The sequence below is a fragment of the Lagopus muta genome, chromosome 3 (genome assembly GCF_023343835.1).
Source record: "Lagopus muta isolate bLagMut1 chromosome 3, bLagMut1 primary, whole genome shotgun sequence".
Classification (NCBI taxonomy): domain Eukaryota; kingdom Metazoa; phylum Chordata; class Aves; order Galliformes; family Phasianidae; genus Lagopus; species Lagopus muta.
This window is the reverse complement of record NC_064435.1, coordinates 48,277,421-48,303,122: the sequence shown is the minus strand read 5'-3', so window position 1 is coordinate 48,303,122 and position 25,702 is coordinate 48,277,421. Positions and strand designations below refer to the sequence as shown.

Below are 25,702 nucleotides of genomic sequence, written 5' to 3'. Positions count from 1 at the left end.
CGTTCCTTCCCCCTGTGCCAGCAAATAACAACTTCTTCTCACTTCCCACCTCAGAAAGCCTCTCCTTTTGCTCTCCCAGTCCCTGAGGTCCTTTTTGGAGGGTGTTTGGGTTTGCTACCTGCATGCCTCAGGGTCAGCCAGCACAGACACTTGGGGATGTGGCCCACACTCCTCCCAGAGTAAAGGAAAGAGCCATGGTTAGAAACCACACACTGTTTTCCAAGACACTCCAATGGAAGATTTCAATTTGGAAAAGCACTTTCTGTGCCAGAACAGCATAACAGCCATGCTTTGAACGCCTTCCCACTCACCTCCCAGGAAAATAAATAGCATGGCTCTTTTTTGAGGCTGCTTGGCGAGGTTTTTTTTTTTTCTCAAAGCCATGACTCCCTTCCTTCAGAGCTGCTGCCTGTTAATGCTGCTCTGCACCAGCCCTGCGAACTGGCGACTGCAGGAACACCTAGGAGACCCGCTGGGAAACAGCAGTCCCTGTGGCAGGCACATGAGGATCTGGAAGATCACAGTAGACCTCCATAAGCTACAGGATGGGATGGTGGATGAGAGCTTTTCAAAATGACCATACTGCATATCAAAGTCATGTGCAGCCCTGAGGTACCAAATGAGTGCTACAAGGGACCTGTGGCAGTGACCACAACTCCAGAAGGTCTTCTCTTCCAGAGGAGGGAAGCTGCTAGCTGTTTGGCCCCATGAAAATAGGTGGAGGAGCTGCCCTGCCTCTGCTACGGCTCTTAGAATGTTTCTGTGATTGCTTTTGTGAGCATGGTGAGATGCTCCAGCCCAGAGTGGCAGCTGCAGCTGGGGATACCAGGGCTTCACTGCTCAGTAAGAGGCCCCAGAGTGTTGGTTTACTGACTAATGATCTGCCACAATTAAAATTGCTATGAGAGCAATGTTTTAAAAGACCTTGGTTCCCAGTGTGAGCTTTTGTGGGCTATTAAAGCTGCAAGCATTCCAGGAGCTGCTGAGGGGAGCAGAAGCTCTCCTGTGTACGTACAGTGCATACAGAAGTGAGGCCTTCGTTTGGGTTTGTCTGCTTCAAATTGCAATTAATTAATAATGTCCTGTATAGACTCATCAGAAATGGTTAAAGCATGCAAGTGCAGACTGGCCCACCTGCTTGCTTGGTCTGTGTCCTTAGGCAAGGTGTTATGTGCCTCAATTTCCCCTTCAGGAAAAAAAATAGAATAGGAAAGAATGCTTCTTATTGATGTCTGCAGATAGGTGCTGGACACCACTGGGAATGCTAGATGTAGAAGCAACAAAGGAAGAACGATGCTGTTTTCCACAGCTTTGCTTATTATACCTGATGTTGTTATAATGGAATCTAATTTCCTAACTCATCTTTCATTTAAATATCCTATATTAGACAGCAGCAGCACAGTAGGTGAAATTAGGATAGGCACAGAGTGAACCGAAGAATCATTATCACCAGGAATGCATAGCATTGTTTATTGCCATAAAGCACCTCTAACGAGGTGTAGTGATACCCATGATATTTTTTTCTTTTTGTTGTTCTCATTTGTTTTCCTTCCTTACCATCATTCCTTTATTGCATACATTGTGAAATCCCTTGGGGGTCCTAGTGAGGCACTGTCATTTCAAGAAGGCAGGGACCCTCCGGGTGTGCAAAGCCATTTCTTTCTGTCTGCCTTATCTCTGCTGTCTGCTGATGCTGACATCTTCGCATTTGCCTCTTTCTCCCTCACTGCCAGTCTGGTTTCATCTCTGCTTTGCCTGAAATAAACTGCTTTAATGAAACAAATATACAAAGGCAGGCAAAACATTATTCTGTGTTTTGTTTAGTTAAAAATATATATATGTTGCATTATAACATTTCGAGTCTGCGTTATGAGGATACTGCAGGAAAACCCAGGTAAAACTGTATCCCAAAACCAAATGTGCATGCACCAAGTGAGATTCAGCCTCAGACTGCACAAGATCTTTATCCTGGGAGATGCATGTGGGAGTTGCTGGCCCTGATCTTGAGCGGATTTTAAAATTCTGGAAAGTTAATCATTATGAGGAGTTTTTAAAGGGTTTCAGGGAGTGGGTGAAGAAATTCATTTGTCTTGAGAAGCCAGCTCAGTGCTTTCTTCATCTTTTTACAGTCCCAGTAAATCATTTATTGGGGTAACCTTTTAGAAAACTCCCACACAAAGTATGCTAAGTAAAGTCTCCCAGAAGTAATATTAGTCAGTGTTTATGCTTTCTGGATCTAAAAAGGAGGCTGTAGTATCAGGGTGGTACAGTTGCTGTTGAACAGAGCGAGGGTTTGGAAATTTCTTTTTCCTGTGCAGGGAAAAGAAAAAAAAAGATTTAGTGAATTGTTCAGGATTGTGAGGCAGTTAATTTCTCATTTAACCTTAATTTCAAGTGTTTTATATCTTTTATACTTGATAAGAAATCCCAAATATCATAATAGAAATTCACAATGCGCCACTTTTTTTTCCTTTTTTTGAATGAATAAAGACAGACAAGTTTTGGGGGTTTTTTTTCATTTTATTTTATTTCTTGTAAATTGATGAATGGACTTTGCTGGCTTACAGCAGAGGCGTGGTCTGAAAGTTTCTGATTTGCAAATATTAAAGGGGAAAAAGAGATGAAAGGAGGAGCTGTGCAAGTTCTATTCTCCCAGCCCATAAATTCCCAGAAAAATCTAAGAGCATAGTAGATGGTTTCTGAAAGAAAGTAACTTGTGTTCATCAGTTGCAAGATTTTCCTGTTCTAGCGTGTCCCAGACAACACACTACTATTTCTGTGCAGCATCAACTCCAAATCCTGAAGTATGACATGCTTCTAAAGACAAGAAGGTGGGGGGGGGGGGAATGGCAGGAAGGCATGTGCTCCACATGCACTTATTCATCTTTGTTTGTGCTGTGGCTCTGAGGGAGTCTTCTCTTCCTTTTACTTTTTTATCTCATGAAGATAGAGTCTGGTGTTGGCCATGATTAAATGACATCTAGGGAAGGATCAGGGCTAGGCTTCTTTCCTGTGGCCACTTTGGCTGTGTTTCTTGCAAGAGTTGAAATAAAGCTGAAAGCTAGCTGAGCTGCAGTGATGTCCCCCCAGAAAAAAGGAGCAAAAGTGGGACTTTCTTCAATTGTGAGCATAGGCAGCAGACCCAAGCATCTCCTTTCCAAGGTGGACAAAGAATTTTGTTGCATGGATTAGGCTGCAGCTGTCTTTTGAAACCAGCTGAGCCCCGTTGCCATAACAAGGACTTCCACAGTCCCAGGGGAGGCAGTGAGGGTTGGGGAGGCAGCGAACCTCAGTGTGGGACTCCATCCCTCCAAAAGCACTTGCATGCAGTGACTGTATTGAACAAGCTCCTGTGAAGGAATTGCTGCTAAAAAGAGAAACAGGAAAAAGTGAACTGGTATCTTGAAATAGCAAGGGTTCCTTCACTGACCAGAGGGGTCAGCTGAGGAGGAAGGTCAGATGAGGACGGCACAGAGCTGTTTGCAGGTAACATGGGGAGAGAGGGCAGAAGGCACTGAAATTTGTTCATCAAGGAGTGAGGAAAATTCCTGGAAGCACAGAGAAAAGGAGAACCTAATGTCCCCTTAAAGGATGTTTAACATGAGATTGCTGATATGTCATCACAGCACCGGCACAGAGCTATTACATGGGTCACTGCAGGGACAGGGTTATGTTGCCCTTCTGTAATCATGCTGGATTTATTTCATATTTAACTTCACCATTGAATTCCACCTTGTATAATGTTTGATTTCAGAATAAGTTCTACAATTCTATAATTCTAACCTGACAACAGGGACTTCAATGTCATCTCCACTGCATACTCTTCTGTCTGAAAAGTAACATAATGTCTCTTTGAGCAGCATCCTTTCCTTTTTCTAAGTGTTTTCCATAGAGAGTTCAAAGAGCAGCATTCTGTTCTTAGGTACTCAGATGGTTTTTGCAGGTGTTTTGAAGTCATCAATCTTTCTGCCTTTCACAGAAGTTTTCATTAGCAAACAGAGAGCAGTAAGAGGCAGCTGTGGTACAAATGCTCAGCTACTCACCAGGAACACTGAATATTCCAAGATGTTGTTGAAGTTGAGCAGTTTATAAACAGGTGCTGAAACCTGACCTAGATCCATAAGAGCTATTATAGAGTGATGCTGCATCACAAAAACACATCAGCTTTTTGCATACTTTGAACACAGAGTAGGCAGTGGGTAAATTCATTATAAACAAGTTCTTTACTATGAGAGTGGTGAGGTGCTGGAACAGGCTGCCCAGAGAGGTTGTGGATGCCCCATCCCTAGAGGTGTTCAAGACCAGACTGCATGGGGCCCTGGGCAGCCTGGTCTAGTGTTAAATGTGGAGGTTGGTGGCCCTGCATGTGGCACGGGGGTAGGAGATTCATGATCTTTGAGGTCTCTTCCAACCTGGGCCATTCTGTGATTCTGTGACACACTTTATCCCAAGCTTCTTCTTAGTATAGTTTCATATAGTTTCATTGGCACAGTCATAGCCTTCCACGATCCAAAATATGGAGCCATCCTCATTCCTTCTTACCACAAAAATGTGTTTTTGATGATAGTAAGTAAAAAGAAAGGAAAAAGAAGCAGCACCGTGAACATATTACTGGTTCGGAAAACTCACAGAAAAAGAAAACCAGTGCATCTTCAAACAGTGCATTCTTGTTGGGTTTTGGTGTGGGTTGAGATAATATTAAGAAAAGGTGAAAATGTAAATTGTAGGTGCTGCAAACATCTGTGTGGAAGCTGATTGTCCACAGCTGGCCCAGCAGCCTGGGAAGCAAAACTCAAAACTTCCAGGGATGCTGCCAGAAGGAAGGGGCAGCACTGGTGAGCTGATTGTCACATTTGATGAGAGCACTTTGCAGCAGCTGTTGTCTCTCTCCCCTTTGGTTGTGGTAGGAACAGCATCCTCAAAATATCTAAACCTGTATTCTGCCTCTTCTCTGAGTCCCTCATGTCTGAGGTCCCAACACTGAACCATGTTTGTTGCTACTAGAAAGACCTGTTATCAGTGCAATATAAACCCTGGCTGAGCCACATAAACTGTGCTTCTCAAGCACAGAAGTGATCCTGAGCTCTTCATCTATTGGGTGGTAGTGGCCTTAATAACCTCTTGCATTGACTCAGAGTTTATAAACTTTTCCCAGAACATTCACTGCTTGATTTTGAAATGAATAGTAATGGATATCATTGCTTATTGACGTATATCAAATATCGTGGTTAAAATGCAGACAAAACACCTGTGATGGTTGTTGCAGAATCCGTAATGTTTTGCAGTTATCCTTGGCATCTTCTAGAACAAGAGATAGCTTGCTATTTATTTATTTGTTTGTTTTTAATGTATCAGACCCACAAAAGCAGGGGGTTATTTGTAAACCTATCTATCTTAGCAAACAGCTCAGAAAACAAAAGGTAATTGCTCAGTGCTTACCACTGTGGTAGGAAAAAATACTTAATTATTAATGGGAAGCCAAAGTCTTCACCATTTTTTGCAGACTGTTACACCTTGTGGGATGGGAAAGGTGCTTCATTAGGGACTCATCTGAAAAAAAAAAATATATATATATATATATGTAAACTGTGTCCACGTTCAGTTCAAGGTCTTTACCTCAGGAATAATTATGTCCATAGCTACACACTGCCTGTTAGCTAAATGTTGTTTGAAGGTCTTCCTTGAAATATCTGAAACATAAGTGATGCCAGATTAGCCAGGTTCCTGAGAAGTATTTTTAGGATTATTCTTTAAAGCAAATAAGGTTATGTGATGTGTCTCAGGTCAGAGAGAGAAAAGACTGAAAACCCAGGAGATAAAGCAGCCTCCTGTTTGCATTTACTGCAGGATGATATATATATATTGTTATGTCAAGGGTTTTTGTATGTGTCTAGGAGCCACATGTACATCTAGAGAGTGCAAAAATGAAATGGGGTTGGGGGAATTGGTTCAAATGGTGCCCACGCATTCGGGATTTCTAAGGGTGAGTGCAGGAAGTGCGAAAGCTGTGCTCCTTTAAATCCAAATTTACAGGTCACAAAATTCAGATTCGGAATGTTACCAAATTAAAAAAACAAACAAACAAAAACACAAACACTGGAATGTGGATGCACAAGCAAATGTATTTGTTACAGATTTAATTAAAAGTGGTTTCCAGTAATACAGTATTTCTACTACATACAACTCGTATCCTTAGTCAATCCTTTATTAATTTAACATCTCTTAATGTCATTGGATTGTGGCTTTATCCTCAGGAACTACTCCAATAGAGGGTTCCCCAGAACCCGGGAGGTGATAATTAAAGAAGCTTAGAACAAAGATGACCAACCAAGAGTAGAAATACCTGAGAGCATTAGGAATAGAGAAATAAAGACTGTGAGCACAGTACATGAAAAGCAGTTTCACTTTCTCATATGACTAAAGTGAGAGAATTATTAGATGCGAGGGGGATCTTTTTCGCTGAGAGAGTGGTGAGATGCATGGGCTGCCCAGAGAGGCTGTGGATTCCCCATCCTTGGAATTGCTCAAGGCCAGGTTGCATGGGACCCTGGGCAACTTGATCTAGAACTTGATCTAGTGGTTGGCAGCCCTGACAGCAGCAGGAGGATCAGAACCCGATGATCCTTGAGGTCCCTTCAACCCAAGCCATTCTGATTCTTTGGAATACACCTGTCCTTAGGTTTTGTGGTGAGTGGAGTCGCGAACCCTGGTGTCAGGTTTAGACCCGCTTTCATTCTTTCCTTCCTTCCTTCCTCTTCTCTCAGTCATTGTCCTGCAGACACCATATTTTAATTAATTAATTAATTAATTAATAAACCAAAACCAAACAAACAAAAAAAAACCCCTTCCATTGATTCTTAAGGAGTCTTTTTAGATTTGAATCTGTTTAAAAAAAAAAAAAAAGAAGTGCTATGAACCCAGGCTGAACTGGGATGGGAACACAGGAGAGGTTCCAATGAACCATTGCTTTGGAAATTAGAACAGCCTCATCAAGAGCCATCATGTCTTGCTATCTCAACTGGCAGCTGTCCACAGAATATTGTATTGCATTATAACTGTACAGTGATACATCCCATGCCCAACATAGGTGGTGCCTTCCCTGAGAGGGCCAAGAGAAGGTGCATTTAACTGCAGCACAGCTGGGCCTAACTACTTATCTCTTAGCAGCTTCAGCTATCACAGCTGTGAGTCGGAGGTTTGGTACAGACTGTGGACAGGGCAGCATTTTGCGAGTCTTTGCAGTTAGTAAATTAAATGTTGGCTATGTCAATTATGATTATCATGTTCCTAAGAGCTTTAGCATTCTTTGAGTAAAAGATCTATATTAGAGTTGTCTTCTGTTAGTACTCAGGTATTTTGTGGACCGGGCTGTTTAAGGCCCATGGAGTGGTTTCCCACTGCCAGCAGTGCACCTCCAAACGGCAGGCACGCTCCTCAGAAGACTGAAGAACTTCACTAGAAGAATAACTGTGCCTTCTTAGTACATGGTTATGATTTCATACTAAAGGAGAGAAGATTTAGATTGAATATAAGGAAGAAGTTGTTTACAATCAGGGTAATGTGACACTGACCAGGTTGCACAGAGAGGTGGTGGATGCCCTGTCCTTGGAGACACTCAAGGTCACGGTGGATGGGGCTCTTAGCAACCTGATGTAGCTGTAGTTGTCCCTGTTCACTGCATGGGAGTTGGAATAGATGGCCTTTAAGGGTCCCTTCCAACTCAAATGATTTTATGTACACAACCCAGATCTGGGTCCTTTTCAACTTGTACCTGTGCAGCTCTGTTGATCTCCACAGCCTTCCCTAGATGTGGGTCAGCCAGGAGCAAGGCCCTGCTCTATCATCAGATGGAAGGCAGAAGTGAGCCAGTTGTGCTAAACCAAGCATGTGATTACCAGGAGAAATTACTTGGCTGATGCTGAAGCACCAGACATGCAGAAATGTTTGCTTTGAAATTCCAGAGACTTGACTGTCCCTTTGGTTTCTTGGAATGCTTTGATTTAGTTGTGTGGGGTGGGAGCAGCCTGTAACCTCACAAGGGCACCAGGAATGCTACCCTTTGTGCAGCTACAGGATATGTGAATTAACTGTCAGTGAGCTTCTGGGAGGCTGCAGATGTATACCTGGTTAGGAGAAGTTTGGCTGCCTTATGAAATTTGTTTCCACCACAGAATCAAAAGCAATTATGTGCATGAAGTATAAAATCCTTGGATGGGTAGTGTATAAACAGGACATGACAATGTGAGGGAACAGGGAATCCACTGCATGCAAATATCAGAAGTTTCACTTTTAATTGCTTGAGAGCAGAAGAAAAGTAGGCTTCTACATTTTGTCTGTGCAAATTATTCAAATCCATAAGGAAATTAAGATTTGGTGCATTTGGCCCATTTTATGATTAATTTTCAGAAGTAAACATTCAATACCAACTTTGCTTGTTTTTGGATGCAGCTAAGAGAACTGCCCTTGCATCAGCAAAAGGATCTGTTGACACAAATCTAATTGCTTGAATGTCTATCTGATTTGCTCACACAGTCAGCAACTAAAGGTACCTTGCTTACATTTTCTGCCTCTACCTATGTTAGTAACTCAAATATTGGCATAGTTTGTACCTCCCAAAAAGTCCCTGAGTCTCAGAAAAATAACAGTGGAGCTGGATACCAAAAAATTTTTTTCTACACCAATAAATGACCTGATTCTTTCTGAACTGATGGTGGGCTGCAAAACATTGAGAACTGTGTCAAACAGCTCAAATTCTACCTTGCTCCCTGAGACTAGGCACATAAACATTGCAGTTCTCTGATGGCTAAGCCAGAGGGCAAAGAAGCATGCCAGCAGGGGACCAGCACAAGCCAGCCTACAGGTGACAGTACTTATTGTCTGAGATCACTCATTTAGAGTCATCTTTAATGAAGTATATTTTGGTGGATGGAAAAAAAGAATAGGTAGGCTATAGTGGTCTGTTTGTTGACTGTAGGCTCACTAGTTGGGCATACTTTTGAATATCCCTTGGTTCTCAGCATCGTACTTTAAGCACATGTTGAACCCACGAAGGAATATAAAACGTGCTTTTAAGAAGTTTTGAGGCACGGTAGGAGGTGAGACAGGAGCTACCATAAGCTTTTTGCCAGGGGGATTTTAAAAAATGAGAAATCATTATTTTTCACTGAAACTGAATAGCTTCTTTCTAGTCAGTTGGATCACGGTGGCTGGCTCTGCAAATAGTGCAAGCCCTCTGACAATGGATGTTGCAAGCAGCACAGTTGAACTTGCCACAGCAGACAGGGAAATAGCATTCAATACATCATTCACAATGTACTGCAGTGATCCCATAAGGTCAGTTTCTGCTTTTAACTCTGAGAAAATCAGAGCCGAAAGAAAGGGGTATATACTGAGCTCTCAGACAGAAATGTGGCGTCCCAGGAGTTTGTAAGGAAGGATGAACTCAGCTGTGATTGTACAGCTTGTGGGATGCTGAGTGAGTAGGAAAGAGCATCAGAAGTGCTGCAATATGAAGCAGAACTAGGGAGTAGGCAGGAAGTCTGCAGAAAAGCAGTGGGAGAAGATATAGTGAATAGTTGTCCTATGCAGAGAGAGACGTGGGCACTTTGAGGTAAAGGGTTTCTTTTTTCTGCAGGCAGCATGTTTTTGCTTGCCTAGATGCTTGTTTGAATGCAAAACCATTCAGGAGCAGTCAGTACAAAGTCAGGAGAAAGACGTGTGTGAATGAGAGCAGGGAGAGGCATTTCTATGAGCAATGCTCACGTGGCGTGTGGTCTGACAATAGCTGAAAAGGCAGCAGTTCTCTCCCTAGATGCAATTTGCAAACCATCATTAATTAAATAACACCGTCCTTTTTCTTTTCAACTAGTTTAAGCTGTAATGGAGTGTAATCTGTTGAATAATAAATATCCCCATGTTTCACTGAATGTTCTTTTACTGCATAATGATGCATATCAAGAAGAAATCTGTGGTTCTCCTTGAACATCTCCGAAGTTGTTTAGATTTGCCTCTTTAGTAAGGTTTTAATGTAATAACTAAAGAGGAGTACATTTCCCAAACTGTGTGAGCTGCCAGGCCTGGTAGGTGGTTTGCAGATGGTTCAGAGACCGTATTAAAGTAATAAAGTCATAAACCAGAGAGTTAAAACGCTGATGATAAGAGCACCGAGTAGGCCACAAATGAATGGTAGGAATTTCATCTACAAACATGAGGACAGAAGGAATCATGAATTTCCCCCAACTTCTTTGGAGTTTTCTGTGGGTCATAAGGCAACTGTGAAACCCATTGAGCAGGCAAAGGATGCTCTGCATTACCCAAGACAGGTGTTGCTGAAGCACTGCTGATCCAGCTCTGTGCATTTCTGAACATTCATAGTTAACATTTTCACGCTATGCATAATCTGCAGATGACAAACATATCATAGAATCATAGAATCATAGAATGGCCTGGGTTGAAAAGGACAATGATCATTTAGTTTCAAGCTGCCTGCTATGTGCAGGGTCGCCAACCACCAGACTAGGCTGCCCATTCAAAGCTATTATGTTCTCCTGAATTCCAAAGGGAAATATTTACTCCATGCAAAGTGCCTTTTTAATCTCTAACTGCTTAATACAATATTTAAAATCTTTGGATTCTATTTGATAGCACATCAAAAAATGACATATGTGGGTGCGCTTCTCCTCTCCAAGACTGCACTATGAAGAACAGAAAATGGTTGCTTTTCATTATGCTTCTTAGTGACTAACACATTCAATCTTCAGCAGAGAACAGGTCTGTATCTGCACTCTGGAAACAACAGCTTTCTTTTGAACAGGCAGACTAAACTCCAAGCCTACATACCTTCAAATTCCAGGGCAGAAAAAACAGATGTTTGGGTTTATTTTCTAAGGGAAGCTGACCTGCACAGAATTTCTGTTCTTTTTCATCTGTTAGACATAGATGATAGTCTGAAAGGTAAAGAAAATTATCTTCAAGTAAATGAACCTATTCATCCTTAGATGAGCTATTCTTCTGCATTGGCAACCTGTGGAAATGTATTCTAATCATGCCACAAGACTAGTATCCCTTATGTTGTAAGCTTGTAATTCACAGCTCAAGAGGGATGTGGGAGACTGCTGAGAGTGAAGTAATTATAAGGATGGTTCTAGAATGAGCAGTGAAATAATGCATATTAGTTTGTTCATAAGCAGGATTTTTTTAGCAAGCAGGTTTGTGTGAGCAAGGTGAGCTGAAGATTCTTGTCTTTGACAAAGCTGTAGGACACCTGGTGCTGTTAACTATAAAAGCCTTTCTTATCTTTCTTTTCACCCCTTGCTCTGTTGAGTTTCAGTTGGACCTTGTCCTTCTTGACCCCATCCCTATACAGCCTAGCAGCATCTCTGTACTTCTCCCTGGTCACCTATCCCTCCTTCCACTACCTGTGCATTTGAACATAAAATCATAGAATCATTACGGTCAGAAAGACTAATAAGATCACCTAGTCCAACCATCAACCCATCCTCACCACACCTACTAATTCATGTTCCTCAGTGCCACATCTACATGATTCTTGAACATTCCAGGGATGATGATTCCACCACCTCCCTGAGTAGCCTGTGTCAGTGCCCAACCACTCTTACTGAGAAGAAATTTTTCTTAATATCCAACCTGAACCTCCCTGGCACAAGTTAAGGCTATTACCTCTTGTTCTTTTGCAGTTACCTGTGAGAAGAGGCCAATCCCACCACACTACAACCTCCTTTCAGGCAGTTGTAGAGGGCAATAAGGTCTCCCTGGAACCTCCTCTTCTCCAGACTGAACAATCCCAGTTCCCTCAGCCACTCCTCATAAGACATAGCTTTGTATGTGTATGCGTGGGTGGCTCTATTTATGTGTTCAGACAAGAATGTGCACACAGGTATTTATTGTACCTGTTGACTACACGTTCTTACACCACATACACTTTGCAGTGCCTTGCCTACCTGTCATCCTATTGCATACGACACAGGTAGAGTAAGATTTTCCAAATGCATTTCCAAGAATAATAACGCCAATGTTGTTTTTATTAGAGAACTGCATATGCACAGTAACAATTCATCTTGTTTCTGTCTCATCTGGCAAAGTGCAAAAACACATTCTGCAGACAGGAACGCGTTAATGATGCAACTGATGCTTAAGTCATCGTGTAGGATGAATTTTACACATGATAGGCTGTGGAAGCTCACTCCAAGCCAAGTTCTCCACGAAGATCTGTAAGTGGCATGCAGCAGTCTTGAAGGATATGAAAAGTATCTTTTTAAGATCATTTTTTTTCTTTTGATAACATCTAATTTGCAGAGAGGGGAGAAGGGATATAACTGGCTCACTTCTCCTTAATAAGGCTCAATACAATGATCTAGAAGGTCTTATTTTTACCATGCACCAATGGAAGTGATGAAAAAAAGCAGTCTTGAGCGTTTCAGAGAAGGACACTTTTAAACTCAAAAGCTCTTTGCGTGAAATGCTAAGCAATTACAACAAATGTTGCTTTTCCTCTTGAAGGACTAGAGGCCATTCTGGCAAGGTATGAAATGAAGAACATTAGCAGTGTATAATATAAAGAAAAATGTTTCTACATTCTTTAATTATGTACAGTTCTTTTTTTTTTTTTAGGAAAAAAGATTCTCTAGAACAGTGACATTTTTGCTTTATGGGATTATAAGAAAAGTGCTCAGAAGAGGAAAGTAGGGAGGAAAAATAAAAAAACAATTTTGTCCTGTTCAGATGACACTTCTCTCTTGAGAAACAGGTCAAGCCAGCAGGTTCCCAGTCTCAAAGAAAACTGCTGCAGTGGCCTACTTGGCTGTTAATAAATAGCACGTTCAAGGCGTGTATAGAAAAGTCAACTGAATGGGGTAACAAAGAAAATAGGACTCAGTCACTGTCCTAAGTACTAAATTTAGGAAAATTGTAAGACTTTATTTTATGAGTAGATCTCACTCCTGGTGTACATACTTTGGGCAGCAATTTTATACACAAAAGAATGACATTATAGATGTAATAAGCTGCTTTTGAAATTATTAAAATTTGATTGTTGACATTTTGCTAATAGTTCTGCAGGAAAGGAAGGCTGTGCCCTGAGACTTGTTAGGCCAAGATGAGTTCATGCATACATTTTGTTGCTGTTTTCTTCAACCAAGTTATTCAACAAGAACACCTTGAATAGTCTTTTAACACCCTTGCTAATCTTTAATGGCTGAAGAGACCGGCCTGACACCTTGATAGCAAAAAAAAAGTCATGGAAGGAGGCCGCAGGCTCAGTGTGCAGCAACCTTCTCTCTACACCAGTTTTCTCTAAGTTTCCAACTTCTTCAGAAGTACTGAGTTGTTTTTCCAGAATAACTCTTAACGTGGATAACCTTAGTCCCAAATCGAAGCGGGATGCATTGATTCAGCTTAAAACACTTCCAAAATGCAAAATTATTGTGGAATGGTAGCTCTTATGAGAAATGTCCAAGTAACCTGAAATGTTTCTTTGGGCACAGTTTAGCTGTAGATGGTACTACTGTGACCTACAGCTAGGCATAGCCTGCATAGCCTCTTAGATCCCTTATGGTAAAAAAAGTAAAGAATATTTATATTGCTAGAAGTAAGGGATGACTGATTTTATCACCAGAACTGATATTAATCTCAAATATATAATTTTCCCAGTTCCCAAGGTGCTTATGTACACTCTTCATTTTTGCACATGCATTTGTTTATCATTTGTTAACAGACAATTCATGAAAAGCAGACGTTGGCATGTGGATAATTCATCATCTGTACCTTTTAATTGCTTGGGGTTTTTTTGTGCTGGGTGATTGGTGTTTGACAGTGATACTGTTTGGATTCTGTATTTTGATGTGAATAACAGTTAATGAATAAAACACATTCTCAACAAAGTTATCCACTCTGATAAAACTGTACTGTTAAGACAGCTATTCTTAAAACATCCATGCAAAGAGAAATTGAGATCGTGCAAAGTTTTGCAAGCAAAGTAATAGAGGTATAGCTGAACAGAGCAGACTGAGTCATTATAGTCTTTTCCAACCTGAGCAATTCTATGATTCTATAACAGGTTGCCTGTTGCTCTGCTTAGCATCCTTGTTTTTACACAACATGCACAGTTATTTGCATCAGTTCGTCTCTTTTCTCCACCAGTCACTTTGGTCATGAGGATTCAGACCTGATTCTGTCCCTTTCTTTTGCATCCCATATGTCTTCAGGGGCATGTTCCACCGGAGATTTGGGTGACCTTCTGATTCACAGTGAGCCAGCGAAGTCTCTGAGGCTGCGATTTTGATTGCAAAAGAAATGTTGTATAAAGGAGGAATGGGTGTGTGCAATATATGGGACTTATTAGGAGGATAATTAAAGAAGACATTTCAGGCTTGGGCAGAAAATGGTAGGGAGAGAACATAAAAATTGGATCATTGGTTAAAAACTTGACCCAGCCTCTTTCCTTCATCTTGTACACTTAGAGTTGTAGAGGATTTGCTATGTGCATGTGAGATTGTATGGATTTGTGGATTAGCTTTGTCGGCATTTGCAGAGATCTGGTATTGGCCTTGTGATCTTCAGAAAGCATTTCTGTAGTGGAGAGATTCAAAAGGTTTGAGTACTTTGAAGTGTCAAAACTCATGTTGGTTTGTTTAATTTCTCTTTTTGTGTGTTAAGTAGGTGGCCTGGATTTACCTTTTAACTAAACCTGCATAAAATGTCTGGGTTTACCTTTTAACTAAGCCAGCATAAAATGCATCTTTAATTTTTTACAATTATGTAAATGTAAGAAATGCTAGAATTATTGTGTAATCTAGGAGCTAGGGAGAAGGGAGTGCTATCCCAGTCTGAGATCATGAACACTAATTTGGAAATTTTTAGCTAAACGAAATTGTAATTGAAAGAGAAATTCTACATATGTCTGGGAGAGAAAACTTTACTCACGTTCACCCTTCACTGTGGCAATGCCACTTTGTCCTTGTTAAAATTATGTATAATGAGATCTGACTTTTTTCCATTAGTATAGTACACCATAAATACCATCATCAGGGTTTTGGGATCCTGTTGACAAGTTTTAAAACTCCCGCTGTCACTAAACTGACTTATTTTAAAATAAATTGTAATGAGGAGGGTAGAAAGAAAAAAAAAAAAGAAAGAAAGAAAGGCACCTAGTACAGAAAGTACATTGAGGTGCTGGAGCAGGTCCAAAGAAGGGCAACGAGGCTTGTGAAGGGCTTGGAGAATATGCCCTATGAGGAGAGACTGAAGGAATTGGGAATGTTCAGTTGGGGGAAAAGGAAGCTGAGGAGAGACCTTATTGCTCTCTTCCAATATCTGAAAGATGCTTACAGTGAGAATAGGGTTGGTCTCTTCTCACTGGTGACAGGTGACAGGATGAGGGGAAATGGCCTCAAGTTGCGCCAAGTTTAGGTTGGATATTAGGAAACACTTATTTACAGAAGAGGTTGTTAAGCACTGGAATAGGCTCCCCAGGAAGCTGGTTGAGTCACCATCCCTGGATGTGTTTCAAAACTGTTTGGATGTGGTGCTCAGGGACATGATTTAGTGGTGGGTTGTTAGAGTTAGGGAAGTATGGTTAGGTTGTGGTTGGACTCACTGATCTTTAAGGTCTTTTCTAACCTGAGTGATTCTAAGATTCTATGATGTCTCCATGGAAGTTGTGCTTGACATCCCCTGCAAATTGTGAATCTGAACTTCTTCAAGGCCTCTTTTATATGCATTTATTTAATAAGTGCAAAAGTATGTGGAATGATGGGGGTGTCTCTCCAGTCTTGTGACTTGAGGCTTGCTCTGTCCTCATGCATGTGTGGCAGGATTACTGTCCTCCTCTGTCTTAATCTGGGAATTGGTGCTGGCTCAAGGCTCCCAACAAGACATGATTGTTGTCCTCGGATGTACTGAAATACATTGAATCATAGAAACATTATGATTGGAAAATACCACTAAGATCATCTAGTCTGACTGTCAGCCCATCAACATCATAACTACTAAATCATATCTCTACATCTCTATACTATAAATTATCTGTGTACTGAGGTGCACGGCACCTGAGATGTCAATATATTTTGTGTTGACACTCAATTCCTGATCAACAGGAATTGCTCATGCCAATCCAGTGTTTTGAACTAGTTTATTGAAATATAGGTAAGATTATTTTTGTGAAAAAAAATGAAAAACGTAAAATAATGAGGTCATCCACAGTGACCTCAATCCTGCCCCAGAGCAAGGCCATGATTTCTTAATCTGAACACAGAATGGAAAGATGGGAACGAGGTTTTGGTTTAAATTTTACTTCCTATCAACACCGAATACATATCAGACATATGTTCCTAACATGCCTTGTTTACCAAATTATTTTTCTTCCCCTAGGTTTTGGAAAAACTTAATGTCTACAGGCTTGATTCAGTTTTGCTAGTTTACCTGAAATTATGCCAAAGATAGGTATAATTTCTTGTATAAACTTCTTATCTACATTTCCTTGTCATTTGAGAATGGATTGGATTGTCCCAGACAGGTGACTTCCAGTCTGATAACTATGCCTTGACCTCCAGACAGGCAGAATTTCTCAGCTGGGCCATAACTCTGACTCAAGCAGCAAATTACTCTTGTGCCTGAAGCATGGTTTGGCTAATAGTTCTTCCCTTCCTTGTTCCTGCTTCAAGTAGCTTTTGCGTTTGTTTTTGGATAACTTGCTTGTTTTAGACATTCCTACTTGGACTGGAACAGTAAGAACGTAGTACTGATTACATAAAAACAACTCAGTATTTCCCTGGTGAACAGATGTTCTTGCTCAATGCCCACGTGATACTTTCTTTCCTGAACTCTGTTTTTTTTTTACGTTTATTAGTAATTCTTTATGAGAAAATATAGTGTGATCTTAAACCTGCATGACTTGTATGAGTCATAGCAAACTGCATGCAACAGAAAATAAAAGGGTATAAATCAATTCCCATGGTGCTTCCTGGAAATTTATAGCAGCTAAAAAGTTGTTCATGTTGCTTTTATCAATCACATTCTTCTTATAGTTTGTAGCAGCTCTTATTTTCTTGTCTTTGGTGTTTGTGTAGTTTCTTTCCAATTTACGTCTGATTTTAGCACAGCAGCCCTTCACCATTGATGTCATCTGAATTTTACCTCTTAGCCAAACTAAAACAAACTTACGAGTCAAGCAGCATAACATAAAGTTCTCAAACCAAATTGAGAGGTGGACTTTAGAAACAATATGAGAGCACTGAAGCTTTGGTGGCAACAGAGGTTTGTGTATTCACTTTTTTAAGTTGGGTTCTTTAAGTCAGTTGCTGGATGGTGAGGAAGCAAAACCAACACATATCACACTGTGAGGTAGTTTGCTTAATAATGGAGGTGGTTACTATATCAAAATAGTAAATTCTATTTCATATGGGTTGTTTTAACCCTGTTTGAATAGCCTTTGTCAGAGCAATGTCTTTCTGTGTTGCTTAAAAGCTTCTGAACAGCCTTAGTGTTGAGTAACATGAAAAACTGGTGTACCCACATTTTTTTACTTGCTATATTTACCAGTCCCATAATGACCAAAGGAATATAACTGTTCTCTATGTATAAACCTGCCTTGTAGTGCAGAAGTTTCCCATTGTGAGTCACTATAGAAAAGTTTGTTAGTAAAAGTGCTGATCACTGTGTTCTGTGTTTTACTGCATCTTTTAAAATAATACCAGATATAAAAGTAAGTGAACCATGCAGGCACAAATGAATTCAAACAGACCTGAGAACTGATTTTGACTGAGAAAATTAAAGAGGACTTTTAATCTTCACAGATTTTCATCAGCGTAATTTTACCTGTACAATTTCCAGTGCATTCAAATAAATGTAACTGCTAACAGTGTGTATCTTGTTCACACACTGTGGCATAAAAGGAAATCAGTTTTAAATCACTGAACTGATACAGTTAATTTGGATAAACTCTTTGAATGAATCACTATTACTTCCACTACATTTTCACTTAAGTTTTTTTTTTTTTTAAAGACCTTATCAGTCATATCCACGTCTATACTTGTCCACATCAGGAGTGGATTTGCAGCAATTTAAACTAATGGATTTCTAAGCCAATTTAGATGCATCAGTAATCAAATTTTGTGTGAGCAGCTTGATGCCAATGTGTGCAATTGTACAGAATTCTGCTTACTCTACCTTACATTTATTAACTATTCAGAAAACCACTGGGATTAAGAACCAGTAGAAGCTTGCTTTCATGCTAACATCAGCATCAAACCAAGAAGTGTGTTTCCAGACTGAGGAGCTGGGAACAACTTTTACAGTCATTTTTAACTGGACAGGAATCGCATGTTGATGTGTCAGTAATGTTGAAAACAGGGATATCCAGCTATATTAATACGTAGCTTAAATTCTGCATGATCATAGAATCATAGAATCAGAGAATTGCAAGGTTGGAAACGACCTTCAAGATCATCTAGTCCAACCACCCTCCCATTCCTATCAGTGCCACAAGCACTAAACCATATCTCGTAGCTCCTCATCCAGGCGCCTCTTGAACACTGCCAGGGATGGCGACTCCACCACCTCCCTGGGCAGCCATTCCAGTGCCTGACCACCCTCTGAGAGAAAAAGTTTCTTCTAATGTCCAACCTAAACCTCCTCTGGTATAACTTCTGACTATTTCCTTGGGTCCTACTATTTGCCTGGGAGAAGAGGCCAGACCCTTTTGCACCACAGCCTCCCTTCAGGAAGTTGTAGAGCGCAATGAGGTCTTCCCTGAGCCTCCACTTCTCCAGACTGAACAATCCCAGCTCCCTCAGCCACTCCTCATAAGATTTGTGCTCCAGACCCCTCACCAGTTTCATTGCCAATCAGATTACTTGGATTGATCAGATTACTTGGAGATAATTGGCCTGCTTAAATCTCCTCAAGGTTCACAGACTAGTTACTGAGATTCACAGATTTGGAGAAGAGAAGGAGAATCTAATTATTCTCTAGTCCTATGTCCTACGTGGCTAAAGTTGAGCAATTGCACCTTGCAGTTTTTCCATGAAGGTCATGACAAGCTCCTCCTAAAATGAGGGACTACTGAACCTCTTTGTCATCGCTTGGCTCCATTGTCAAATATAGAGGATGGAAAGCAGAGGATCAATAAGGACTTAACAGGCTGCCCAGGGAGGTGGTGGAGTCACCAACCCCAGAGGTGTTCAAGAGCTGTGTGGATCTGGCACTGAGGGATATGGTCAGTGGGCATGGTGGGGGTGAGCTGATGTTGGACTAGATGATCCTAGTGGTCTTTTCCAGCCTTAATGATTCTGCAAAGCAGTGTTTCTAAATGAATTAAGGAGGGTAAAACACACAGTCATGGGAGGTTTATTACTGTATGGGCTTGGTCCTGACCATACACCTCTAGGTTTGAGAGGATGCAAGTCTCCAGTGTATTGACTGCTCAGATATTAAATATCCAATTTGTAAGTAAAGGGAAATCATACGTATAAGAGTACATTAATATGCCCAGAAGTTTCAAGTATGTGACCATTTTTCAACTACGTGACCATTTTAAGAGGCAACACTGACACTGTCATACCCAAGCAGAATGGCAAACATGGGCTCCACTTTGGCAGACTCATTGCATGACTGTGTGCTGAATGAGCTACAGGCATAGCCTGAAAATGAGATTGTGCATTTGCTCCTCAAGTCAAATTTTTAAGAATCCAGATCCAATTCAGAAATAAGAGAGTGTTTTTCATGTGATTAGCCCCAAGAGCACACAGTGTGCAGCCCAAGTCTTTACATTCAACTGTTCAGTCGTCAAAGAAATAAAAAAGAAAAAAAAAAGAGTGGTAAGTTTTTCTGCGTATGTTTGAGTTTAAAGCTTTTGATTTGAATCTGCCTAACTCACATGGCCAAGTACTTGTAGGAATTTCAGCCCTCCATGTTTCCCAAAATCCAGACAATGGGTCATGCGTTGTGTTTTTACTTAGGTAGCTGCTTACATTTATGTGTCTGGTTTGGGTTAGTGCAACACCACATTAAAAAAAAATTTTTTTTTGCTTTACTAACAGTATTGCCAGAGGGAAAGGGATGCAAATTCTAGAATTTGAGTGTGCTGCAGCAACACATAACAAAATGTTATATCAAAGTGCCAGTGAAGTTGCTTCCTGGAAAATACATGGGAAAAGGATCATGCTGATATTATTACACTCCCTTGGTCTTAGTGGGATAAGCTGTTATATTTCACATTGTTTGCTCTGCTTTCCATAAATGCTTTTTATAACATGAATGCACTGGTATTCAGAAAGATTGTGAATTTCTTACTGTGGTGATTTGATGGCATGTAAGTTCTGAAACACAAAATTTTTAGATGGCTGTTTTTGATCTAAGGTCTAATGTTTCTTGTTTTCTATCACTGCTCTGACAGTGAGGAGCATGAGGGAATTGGTGAAGCATTTAGGTGCAGAAAACATCAGAGTAGTACTGTACGCTTCATTTAAGCTATTAATCAGGTAATGTTTCTTGGTGTTTTCTCAGAAAAAAAAAAAAGAAAAAAAAAAACACCATCACATCTTATGGGCCAAGGCTGGGATAAAGCCCTTTAGAAAAGCACCATCACCACATGCACCATCAATAAGATGTGGACTGTGCACATGGCCATGTTCTGTCTTCAGAAAATATAAAGCCAAGCGCTCAACTGCTCAAGACCAGTGCAGATCATGTTTTTTTAAGAGCAAAATGTAATAAGCCAACCTAGCAACTATTCACTTGGGTAATAACTATCAGTTTATGTGAAATATTTTCCTTGAGCTTCAGCTTCTTATAGACTTGTCTGCTTTGAGGCCGAATCAGCTGAAGCTGTGCACTCTTAGTGTAAGGGCAAATTTTAATATATAGAGAAGTTCAGCTATGGTTACACAGTAGAAAAGGTGAAGTGGGTCTCATAGGAAGCCTACATGCAATGAATTTTTCTCTGCGCATCCATAATTTGCAGTGATATTACACTGATAAATGACATTTAGAAGACACCTTCATCTGTCTCACTTGTTCTCTGTACACTAATTCAGCTTTCCTGGGACTGCAATTAAACTTCTGACTGGCATCAGCAGCTTCCAGCAGCAGCCATTAAAAGAAAAAAATAAATCTGGTAGAGAAATACTCACCTGTCATCCATTGACAGCACTCATGCAGATTTTGTAACTCATTCTCATGTGAGATACATGATAAGCCATGGTCAGGCTTGGGTTTCAGGAGCCCCTTAGTGCATCCAGCCGGAAAGCTGCAAGCTAACCATTCCAAACTTGCAAAATGGACAGCAGCACAGGCTTTTAGACCTCAGGGTACATTAGATGTTATTGTGTACAGTAAAGATAGTTTACATACTTTGTATAGTTGTCAGTTGTGCCTGTTTCTACCTTTGGTGTATCTCTGGCATTTGTTGGCTGAGATTTATGACTTGGCAGTGGTGGGGACACAGAAAAAACATGGCATTGGCAGAAGTCCTGATGGCACAGTACAGAGATTTCTGTAGTTCTCTTTTGGGATAATGACATCCATAACTCACTCAGGTATTATTCCCTCAAGCAGTCTAGAACTTCTTAGGAAAATCTTTATTTCAGGGTTTTTTTTAATGGTCTCTGTTTCCTCAGAAGCCATCTGTGCTTTGAGAATAGTTGTTTTTATGCATGCTCCATTTTCTTACCTACTTTTTGCACAAGAAAACAAAAATACAGGATCTAAAACTCCATTTCTAAGTATTTACTCCACCACCACCCCCCTCCAAACCTCAACAAAGCAGGGAAATACATGCACAGTAAAGAGAACATCAGCTCTGTTGGAACGTACCATGGCAAATCATGCCCTGCACTTCTGCATGGAGAGCTCAGGGGCTGCAGCTCTGAAGTCTCAGCTCTGCATGGATGTGCCTGCATCCCCCCCACTCCAATCCTACCTCATTGTGCAGATATGTGGGAGTATTGGTGCAGCATACCTTTACACGGGAGTTAAATCATAAGGAGGAAGTCCATCAGTGCAGGGTGGAGGAGCTCTTGCCTCATTAATACTTAATTGTGTACATGCTGTGTATTTTGCTGCTCCTTTTTCTCAAGAGAAGCACCATTATTTTAGTTGACTTTAAATTTGCACCCTTATTTATCCCTGCATTTGTTAACTAAGTTCACCTGGGACTACCAAGTCAGAGAGGGGAAGATGTTGCTCACCTATCTCATCCCGAACTGCTCAGCTGCTCACTGTGTGAAACTGATCCCTTCACAAGTGTTGATCTGCCTTGGGGTTCTCCTGAGCACCCATTCACTGAGCTAAAACTCTGGGTTTGAGTGCTGATGTTTGCTCCCAAGGGCTCATCTCCCTATTGAGCGTGTTTAAACAACTGAAGTGCTCTTACAATGAAACATTCAAATTCAAGTCTTTATTATTATGCAATCTCGGATTTTTTTATTTTTTTTTTCATCATTAGACTTCCTTCTGAACTGGGTGGTTGACACTCCCTGTTTCAAATTCCTGTCCCATGAGCTAGTTGTTTGGAAATACTAGCTAGGAGGACAAACACCGTGACTATTTTTTGTTAATCTGGGGAAAGTTCTTTTTCTCTCAGTATTCGTGATTAAACTGTAACCCAAAGGCATAGCTAACAGAAGTGGAATCAAGATCAAAACGAGGAGGAGAGCAGTGAGGATGGATAGAGCTGGGAATGAGGGGCTGACTCAAGGTGCTTTGGGAGCCAGGGTTTCCTTGCACATGATTTAACTCATTCTTCAACCAAACCTTGAGAATGCTGCAGCACAAGAATGTTTATCTGCTGTATCAGAATCACAGAATGGCTTAGTTTGGAAAGGGCCTCAAAGGCCAGCCAGTTCCATCCCCGTGCTGTGGGCAGGGCTGCCACCCACTGATCAGGCCGCCGTTGGTGCTATGTAAAGTAATACAGAAAACTACTCTATATTATGACAAACTGTGTGTTTATACACACACTTAATGTTCAGAAAAAGTTATTTCTGATTAACTCCATGCCTAAACAATGACAAATGAGTCTGCTTTGATTTGACTCTCCAGTCAGATCATCTTGAGTACAGAAGTTCACTCCTTGATCCATATCCAAGAATGCATTTATTAGGAATTATGGAGTCCTTTTAAATTCACTTCCTGATGTGAATTAAACAAACTCTCAAGTGCAAAACTGTCTGAATGTCCCCTGTGTGAAGATTTCTGTGTTTTTTCCACGTACCCTGTGAACCTGTGATGTTCTCCACCTCCAGCACTGGGTGGCCACGATTTCCTCTTGCCCACAACACAGCATCTTCCTTCACCTACCCAATGCGCTGATTTGGGCTGCACAAGAACAGCTCCAGCTCCTTTCTCTTAGGGAGTGTTCCTTTTATTCTTTGAGCACCTTTGCATTGAAAACCACCCAGTGAAATTCAGACAGGTCCTTCAGGTTGCCATATCACTCATTGCTTGGTTCTTGAAAAGTGCCTAGAGAAACCCAGTGCACCAAATCCCTTTTACTGTCATACTTCAGCCACTGGGAGGGCTCAGGCAGCTCCAGCGCTGAGCAAACAGTTGCAGCCAGAGCACAGTTTTGTTGTCATTTCTGCACAGGAGTGGTGGGAGCTTGCATCATTTCCAGTAACGGAGCGCCTGGGGATCTTTTATGACTTGCACGCTTTGCTTCTCCGGAGCTGCACAGTGCGTGCTGCGTGACTCCAGGAAACCGAGGATTTGTTTTGACTTGCTGAAACAACGTTTGCTGTTTCTCTTTACAATTTCACCGTATGACTTGTCAATCCTCTCCCCCTCTTAATAACTTCACATTTAATTAGCTGAGTGCAAACATCTTTCACTGTGGCATGGATTAGGCTCCTCGTTGAGTGCATTTACCAGCAGAATGGAAGACATCTCAATCAAGGGTCTCTGTATTTGTCCTGCACTGACCAGAGCGCCGGTAGCTGTCGACAGACAGTTGCTGTTGACTCTCTGTCCCTTCAAGGATGATCAGTGACATGCAGACCAGTCACGTTGGAGCTTTCTTTTTATTTTACAGTCTTTTTCTCCTCATTAAGAGCACTTTTGGAGTGTGTTGTTATCTGCTAAGTAGAAGAGTGACACCTGTGTGCCTTGCAAGGATGTCCTGAAGGTGCTGCTGTCTGCCCAGGAGTTCCACAATGCCCTTACTCGGCATATTTTAAATTGGGCATTTTATACATTGCTGAATTGCAAGGTAGCATGGCACACAAACCTCTATTAGATGAGCTTGGAACAGGCTTGCCAAAGCATTACCTGGATATATGAGTGAATGTATATGCTTTAAATTCTTCAGTGGTAAATTTCATTTTGCATTTCCATCACTTGGAGAGCATTTCTGCAGGCCATGAGCCACTTAAGTTATTTCTGGGATCCCATCACCTCAGCAGCAGCCTCCAGAATTCTATGCAAGTCTGCTTGTGCTGCAGCAAGAGCAGCCAATCTCCCTGAGTGTCCACAGTCACAACAAATGCTTTTTTGTCAGCATCAAAACCAGTGAAGAACTGTGCAAAATTCACATGCCTCTTTGTAAATTTGTCATCTTTCCTGTTAGTTTCATAGGTTTGTCTTGTCATAAGCAGTTTTAAAAAGCACCTTTAACCCCTATAAACTTCACTTCCTGGGAGTTAAAATTTGACAAGTTCATTTTCATCTTTCTCTCCAAGATGCTGTGGTTTCTGTTTGATTCTTCAGAAGTGAATCAGTTTCAAAACTCTCACAACCTTCACAAAATGCTCTTTTTCCATTAGCATTTAAAGGGTTTAACATGGGTTCAGGCATGTTATCAGAAACTCAGACCAGACTTCTTAAAAAAATCCCATGTGATTTCATACCCTGGAAACACCTTTTACGCTGCAACTATTCCTGCAACTATTGGGAGATATGAGGCGTGTGGATCTGAGCTAGTCAAATTAATGCCAGAATGGCTTCTGGCTCTACAAGCACATACAGTGCAAAGAGGGAGCAGAACAGCTGTAGCAGACTTACCTTTCATGTGGGTGGCACAGACGTCTGCCAATTAAAATGAATCATTTCTTGCCATGTGATTATTGTTAATAAGAATTCATGTTAACGTGTTTGTGTCTGAACTTTGCGCAGGTTAATGCCTGCATTTATTTGCTTAAAAAATAGAGCATATCATGATTGTTTTTTATTCTTAATAGACTTTTTTTCCTTCATTTGAGAGCATTCCAAGATTTCAGCAAAGCAGAGCTGCCAACTATCCCTTAAAGGAGTTTTTTTACCTCCATGAACTGCATTCTGCATGTAATTCTGTACACATCAGCCAATAATTCCTAATCTGAGAACCTCAAGATAAGCTTCTGCATCCATATAGAAGCACTTATGATGAGAGCACGGCCATCAACATGTGAAAAGGAGTCCTCATAAACTTTTGAAGTCTTGTTGCAAACATTTATTCTTACGCTTTCCTTTAAGAAGTTCCACCAGCTGTCAGGCTTTAGACATTGACTACGTTACATTAACTCCATTTGTGCAAAATTAAGCATTTTTCAAAAATACACATATATGTTTATTGTGAGAAATATGAGCAGCAAAACGTTATCTTAAACATGCCCTCCACAGCTTACAAGACTTTTTAAAATATCTGAATAGGCTGTGCAAAAATTGTAACAATTTATAACAAGAAATACACAAGTTGAAGCATGATGAGCATCAA

General features: G+C 40.8%; 1 protein-coding gene across 6 annotated transcripts in view; it reads left to right on the top strand.

Moving 5' to 3' along the window:
- The window catches only part of DLGAP1 (DLG associated protein 1), a 377,818-nt gene that overhangs the window by 317,921 nt on the left and 34,195 nt on the right, over positions 1-25,702 (top strand). The gene's annotated exons all lie outside the window — the stretch shown is intronic.